We start from the raw sequence: 7,302 nt of genomic DNA on the forward strand, positions 1-7,302 counted from the left end.
AATTAAACTTTTCTCACGTTACTACAGACAATCTGATGACTAGTGTTTAAAAGCGAGTGACCAAGACAATACCGCGTGGCGACAGAGCGTGAGGTGGTATCCGTGGTCGTGCGACACACTCAATGAGACGTAAGATACTGCGAGGCGATGAGGTTAAAGAACTGCATTTTGGGTAATATCGCATTTGTCTGTGTATTTGGTACTGTACTGAAAGGTAATGTTGCCTAATGATAATATTACTAATAGCTTTTATCGTTGATGGTTATGCTAATGTGGATGATAATTAATAATGATGATAATAATAATCATGGTATTTTAGGTTAAGAAGAATATATAGTAAAAACAAATATAAAATGTAAAATAAGCAAAGGGAAATATTTATAATAATAATATTGATATCAATGAAAATAATATTTTTAATAACAATGATAATGATAATAATAATAATAGTAGTAGTAGTTGTAGTAGTTGTAGTAGTAGTAGTAGTAGTAGGAGAAGGAAGACGAGGAAGTAGAGGAGGAAGAGGTGAAAATCAAGGAAGTGAAACAGGTGACAGGCAAGGAGGGAGAAGAGGAGGAGGAAGAAGGAAAAGACAATAAGAAAAACCCAACTCTGAAATATATTGCTCGATATTTTTTGTGGCTCAGGGATAATGTACGTGATGGAATTTCTACCTTGGAAATTTTTTATGGATTTTTGTATATATTTTTACAGGTACTGAAAATCTATAGTACGGCCCGCCAAATTATTTCTGTGGCCCGCCACTGCATTTGGCAATCAGAAAAAAACAATTCTTATTAATTACAGAAAGGACAATTTTGGAAGTTGGGTGGACATAGCAGCAATACTGGCTCGTCGCTGTTAACCTGTGGCCCGCGAAGTAATAATAATAATAATAATAATAATAATTGACGGTTTATTGAAAAAGTTCTGCAGCCCGAAGGCTGAAAATATACATTGGACATAAATGATTTATTACATACATTGGTGGTTTAACAAAAGCCTTCATTAGAGAAAGGTAAAGGAGCATACAATGAACATACAGATTAATGTAGGTGTTGAACAGCAAACACGTAGTGTAGTAACTCCCTCCCAGATGGTGTTAGGAGGGACCTCACGTGGTGTAGTAGTTCCCTCACAGATGGTGTTATGAGGGGCCTCACGTGGTGTAGTAATTTCCTCACAGATGGTGTTATGAGGGGCCTCACGTGGTGTAGTAATTCCCTCACAGATGGTGTTATGAGGGGCATTGGTGAAGTGATGGTGTTATGAGGGACCTCACGTGGTGTAGTAATTCCCCATAGATGAGAGTGAGGTGTGGTCCCAGGCCTTCCTATCGTAGACGGATTAACACATCGCTGGTTGTTGTCTCACGGGCCGTTATCACTGGGTACCTGGGACCTCACTGTGTGAAGGTTAACTTGGCGACTGTTACTGTTGAGTTGTTCTCACTGACTTAAGCACTGTTCACCACTGTTCACCTCTGTTTAACACTGGTTCCATTCCTTTCCTAAATGAAATTGTAACTTCTGGCGAGAACTTGTTGATATTCCGGTGGGGAGGAGGGTTCAGGGGAGGGAGTTGGTAGGGGCCAACTTAACAGTTGACCTGGTTGCTCCGAGAGGAGCGCCAGGTACGTCTTGACCCTTCGGTGGTCAAGGATGTAGTGATAGATCAGGTGTGGGCAGCAGGTGTGGGTAGCAGGATGTAGTGCCACCATTCATGAAGTGGTCCTCCATCAAAAATAATTGCCCACCCCTGCACAACGGTAAGCAAGTCATGGGAGTAACTGTAATATTTCCCGGGAGTAAGTTAGCTGACGTTCAGGGTCGTCTGGCGGCCACCTCGGTAACAAGCGCGGCTTAACTAGTCCCGGCTTCCTACTCCTTCAGCAGCACAAGACAGGAATATAAACATTATAATTTTACCAATTGTTCTCATCTGATTACACGTTTTAAAGGACGTGGTTCAGGGGGACAGTGTTGTTTTGTGAGAGAGTAACAGTGAGTCGGGTTGTGGGATAAACCTGCACACACACACACACACACACACACACACACACACACACACACACACACACACACACACACACACACACACACACACACAAATAGAGAAAATTATTGACTTGTATGGATAAACAGTGAAAATAAAATATAATTAAAAAGAGGAATATGATGTCACTGTTCCAAGAAGTATAGTGATTAGGAGTATAGAAGTAATTGAATATATGCACCAACAAATAATAAATAAATAAATAAATAAATAAATAAATATTAGGGATGGTGGCCAGGCCTGGGTGATGGAGACTGTGTGTGTTGTGTGGATGTGCAGCCGTTTACACAAGATTTATACAAATATATCCAAATATTTTTTTTTTTATTTATTTGCGCGAGTGGAAATCTTTTCCTTCCCAGAATACACGGAAGAGTGTGTGTGTGTGTGTGTGTGTGTGTGTGTGTGTGTGTGTGTGTGTGTGTGATTCAGTTTATTTCCAAATCGCTATACAGTAGATAACGTCATGGGTCAAACCATGTTAACTACTCACTACAGAAGAGTCGGGGATTATAACAGGGATGACTCAGACGCGTAATACTGAACAGGGTCACACATATAACAATAGGGTGAGGGTTTGTGCTGTACTATCGTTAATTACACCCGTCTGCTTGAGCTTTGATGTTTTTAAACTAATACTCGTGCGTGTTCCCTAACCTGTTTTTAATGTTGATTTCAGATATGACTTCAATTTTCGTCTATCACGCAAGGTTTATTGACAAACTAACAGAAACGCCGCCCGGGCTCATTCGCTAGGCCACGGTAGGACGCCACCCTCCGGGAAGCTCCACATTGTCTCACTGTTCAGTCCCCAAAACTTCTTCTTCCATCAATAGTTCATTAACGGTGTATGTAAGTTCCACCATGTTTTCACTACAACGGTACAGAAAAGCATATTTTTTTAGCATTAAACTGTTATTATTTTATTGTCTAATCATCACTACATATAACACCACCCATCATCACTACACGTAACATCATCCATCATCACTACATATAACACCACCCATCATCACTACACATAACATCATCCATCATCACAACATATAACACCACCCATCATCATTACATATAACAACATCCATCATCACTACATATAACACCACCCATCATCATTACATATAACAACATCCATCATCACTACATATAACATCATCCATCATCACTACATATAACACCATCCATCATCACTACATATAACACCACCCATCATCACTACATATAACACCATCCATCATCACTACATATAACACCACCCATCATCACTACAGATCGGTAAAGTAGTTTCAAGTAGTTTCCAAGATTCTCGTGCGGACATACATACAAACAGACAGACAGACTTCTTTGTTTTATATAATTAGATGGAATTCTTGTCTCATCAGTAGCTGTAGTGTTAAATCTCCTTGTTTTGCTCTACTAAGACACTATTCCTGGTGTAAATATGTCTTCTCGTGGATGTTTGAACAACCAAACGTATTCTGCTACATATGTGGGTGCTTTGTTGTGCATAAGCAAAGACAAGAAATAACCACATACGTTAAAATTGCATATTTTGTCAACTTTGGAGTGAAAATAGGTTGATTTTGATAAACCATGGGAGCCACATAAAGTTTGTCGCACTTGTGTTGAGGGATTAAGACTGTGGAAATATGGTAAGAAAAATAGCTATGTCATTTGGAGTCCCTGTAGTATCGCGGGAACCATACACAAGAATGCCATGTTTTTTTTGTGTGTGAGCAGAGCAAGACGTAAACATTGGAACAAAAAAACAGTGGCCACTTAGACAGGCTCTTGTGCCAGGTTCAAAAAATATTCTACATGAACCATTGATTGCCCCTAAGAAAGTGCTGTTGTCTCCTCTGCATATTAAATTAGGGTTAATGAAACAATCTGTAAAAGCCCTAGATAAGGAAAGTGATTGTTTTAGGTACATATGCAGGGAATTTTCATCAGTGATATATGAAAAAATCAAAGCTGTCATTTTCGTGGGCCCTCAAATGCGAAAGTTAATGATGGACCACCAATTTGAAGAGTCGATGAACCAGTGTGAGAAAGAAGCATGGAATAGTTTCAAGAATGTTGTGTATAGTTTTTTAGGCAATAGAAAAGATCTAAACTATCAAAACATTGTTGAAGGTATGTTGAATAACTTTGAAAACATGGGTTGCAGTATTAGTGTAAAAGCTCATTTCTTACATTAATGTGAACATGGTGGCAGACTACTGCTGGATGCTGTAGAGATTGTGCCAGTGAAAAGATTGCCAGAAAATCGAGAAAATAAAGAAAGTTTCACCCATCCTAGAAGCCTAATATTATGTTCATACATATTCAGATACTGTATATCATTAATTTCTGTATTTGCAGACAAATAGCCTTCATGACAATAATCTCTAGGTTTAGTTAACTTTGAAGCCTACTGAATTGTCTTATTTGTATTATCTTGTCATATTTGTATGTTCTATTTGTATAAGTTATATTATCTTGTCTTAGTGGTAATGAACTGTGACGAGCTAGAGCAAAACAAAGTTTACTTTTAAAATCCTTGTTAATAAACGATTCAGAATCACGTCTCAGTTTTAAAACATCATTCAAATTTTCTTAAAATGCATAAATAAAGAAATAATCCTAACAATAGAAGTATAAATAATCATAAAAGAGAAGTAAATAATTATAACTATGAATAAATAAAAACAATAATCACATTAGTATATTTTATGACATTTTTTTTTACATTTTTTTACTCACTCAGCAAAGAGTGGGATGAAGTCCTGCCCCAGACCAATGGGTTGATTGGAGGAGCCGATTTTTTTAGCTAGTTTTTGGAGAGGAACATTTTTTGTGTCATCTTCCTCGTCTAGAATTACGTCGAAATACCTCTTGCGAGAGGCGCGCACCGTGGTGTTGGTATTGACACTTGTGTTAGCATTACCACCAACACCGGCGCCTTCGTACCTCAGGACGGAGAGGGTTGAGGCAGCGGCCTTGCATTTTTGTGCCGTTCAGGTTGAGGGCAAGGTTGCGGCGCTCTTCATCGCAAAATCTAATTTTGGCTACGCCCCGGTGCCATTGGCCTCCAATCATGGGCATGTAGCAGCTAACGACTCCTCCATTTTCGTTAAAGAAGGAACGCACTTCACTGTATGAACAGCAAAAGGGAATGTTGGATACATAGATCCCATACTGGTTGAATGTATGGTAAGTTGCCTTTAGTGGCCCGCTGGACGATGTTGCTGCACACATATTTTACTTGTGGGATGGTGATAAACTTTAGCGCCTCGTTTCATTATTTGACAGTGAAAGGCAATAACACAGGTTTGGGTCAAAAATAGACAACATGGAATGGGTGTAGTGAAGAGGGAATATTAGTATTATAGTGAAGTAAGAGTGTTGTAGTGAAGTACCAATGTTATTGTTAACATGAAGTACTGGTGTTATAGTGAACATGTAGTACTAGTGTTATAGTGAAGTACGAGTGTTGTAGTGAAGTACGAATGTTATTGTTAACATGAAGTACTGGTGTTATAGTGAACATGTAGTACTAGTGTTATAGTGAAGTACGAGTGCTGTAGTGAAGTACGAATGTTATTGTTAACATGAAGTACTTAGTGTAGTGAACATGTAGTACTAGTGTTATAGTGAAGTACGAGTGTTGTAATGAAGTACGAATGTTATTGTTAACATGAAGTACTGGTGTAGTGAACATGTAGTACTAGTGTTATAGTGAAGTACGAGTGTTGTAGTGACCTACCAGCTCCACTAAGAACCTGGCAGGCCTCTCCATACAGTGTACCTTTAGACTAACACAACTAACACTTAACTAACACCTTAGCAAAAAAAATTGTGACTACCCTCCCAGTTACACAAGGACCTGGGCGGGCTCACTAACTCCAACAATAAATAAAAAATAATAATAATAAGCAGCATTATATAAATAAACCAATATTAATACAAAGGTCCAACGACCCAAGGGAGCAGAACAAAGATAAAACACCAATCGGAAAGATGAAGCGATCTGGTTGAGCCCAGATTCTTTCTACTCCTACTGTATTTCAGTTTCACCACTTTTCCTTCAACCCCTCATAACTAAAGACTCCGTACCGTACCGAACATGGTGGCAGACTACTGCTGGATGCTGTAGAGATTCTGCCAGTGAAAAGATTGCCAGAAAATCGAAGAAAAACAAAAGTTTCACCCATCCTAGAAGCCAAATATTTTGTTCATACATATTCATATATATAATTTCTTTCTTTATTTGTAGGCAAATAGCCTTAATCACAATAATCTTTAGGTTTAGTTAACTTTGAAGCCTACTGAATTGTCTTTTTTGTATTATCTTGTCATATTTGTATGTTGTAAAGTATTTGTAATAAAGTGTGACGTTATAGAGCAAAACAGAGTATGATAAAAAAAGAATCAGAATCACGTTTCAGTTTTAAGACATCATTCAACTTTTCTTAAAATGCAGACTGGTGTTATCGGTTCAGTCGTCGTACCCACACGACGAGTAGCCACCCCAGTTTATATCACTTTAAGATTAACTAACCTAACCTATCTTAACCTAACCTAACTTAACCTAACCTAACTTAACCTAACCTAACTTAACCTAACTTAACCTAACCTAACTTAACCTAACCTAACTTAACCTAACGTATCGTAACTTATTCCAACAAAACCCGACCTAACCTGATCTTAGTGCTAGTGTGCTTAAAGCAGGAGAGAATGGGGTAGTGGGATGATAAATAATGACTGAGGTTTAATAGGTAAAGAATATTTGGTAATAAACTAGGATGATGGGGAATGAGCGTAGTGTTATGGGGGGGTGTACGATAATGAGGAAAGATTACTGGGTGATGGGGGTGTGGAATGATGGGGTAGTAGTAGTGTAAGATGATGGGGTATGGGGTGAGTAATAGGGTAGAGAATGGATGTTGGGGGTGATCTAACGAATGTGGAATGATGGGGTGGTGTTGTGAAATGGGTAGTGGAATGGGGTGATTTTACTTCTCATAAGTTAATGATGCAGACACATATTAAATGGGAAGTGACTAGGAAAGAATTAAACTGATGGAGGTGAAAATAGGGAGAAAGTTCTATAATGTGGAGTTGATCCTTTCAGTTGGACCTCGGAGGCTGATGGTGGGTGGTGGTAGTGGTGGTGGTAGTCGTGGTGGAGGTGGTGGTGATGGAGTTAATGGTGGTGAAAGTGGAGGTGATGGTGAATGGTGATGGTGGTGATTATAGCTCGCG

This window comes from Homarus americanus, unplaced genomic scaffold, assembly GCF_018991925.1.
Source record: "Homarus americanus isolate GMGI-L3 unplaced genomic scaffold, GMGI_Hamer_2.0 scaffold6523, whole genome shotgun sequence".
In the NCBI taxonomy this organism is placed as follows: Eukaryota; Metazoa; Arthropoda; class Malacostraca; order Decapoda; family Nephropidae; genus Homarus; species Homarus americanus.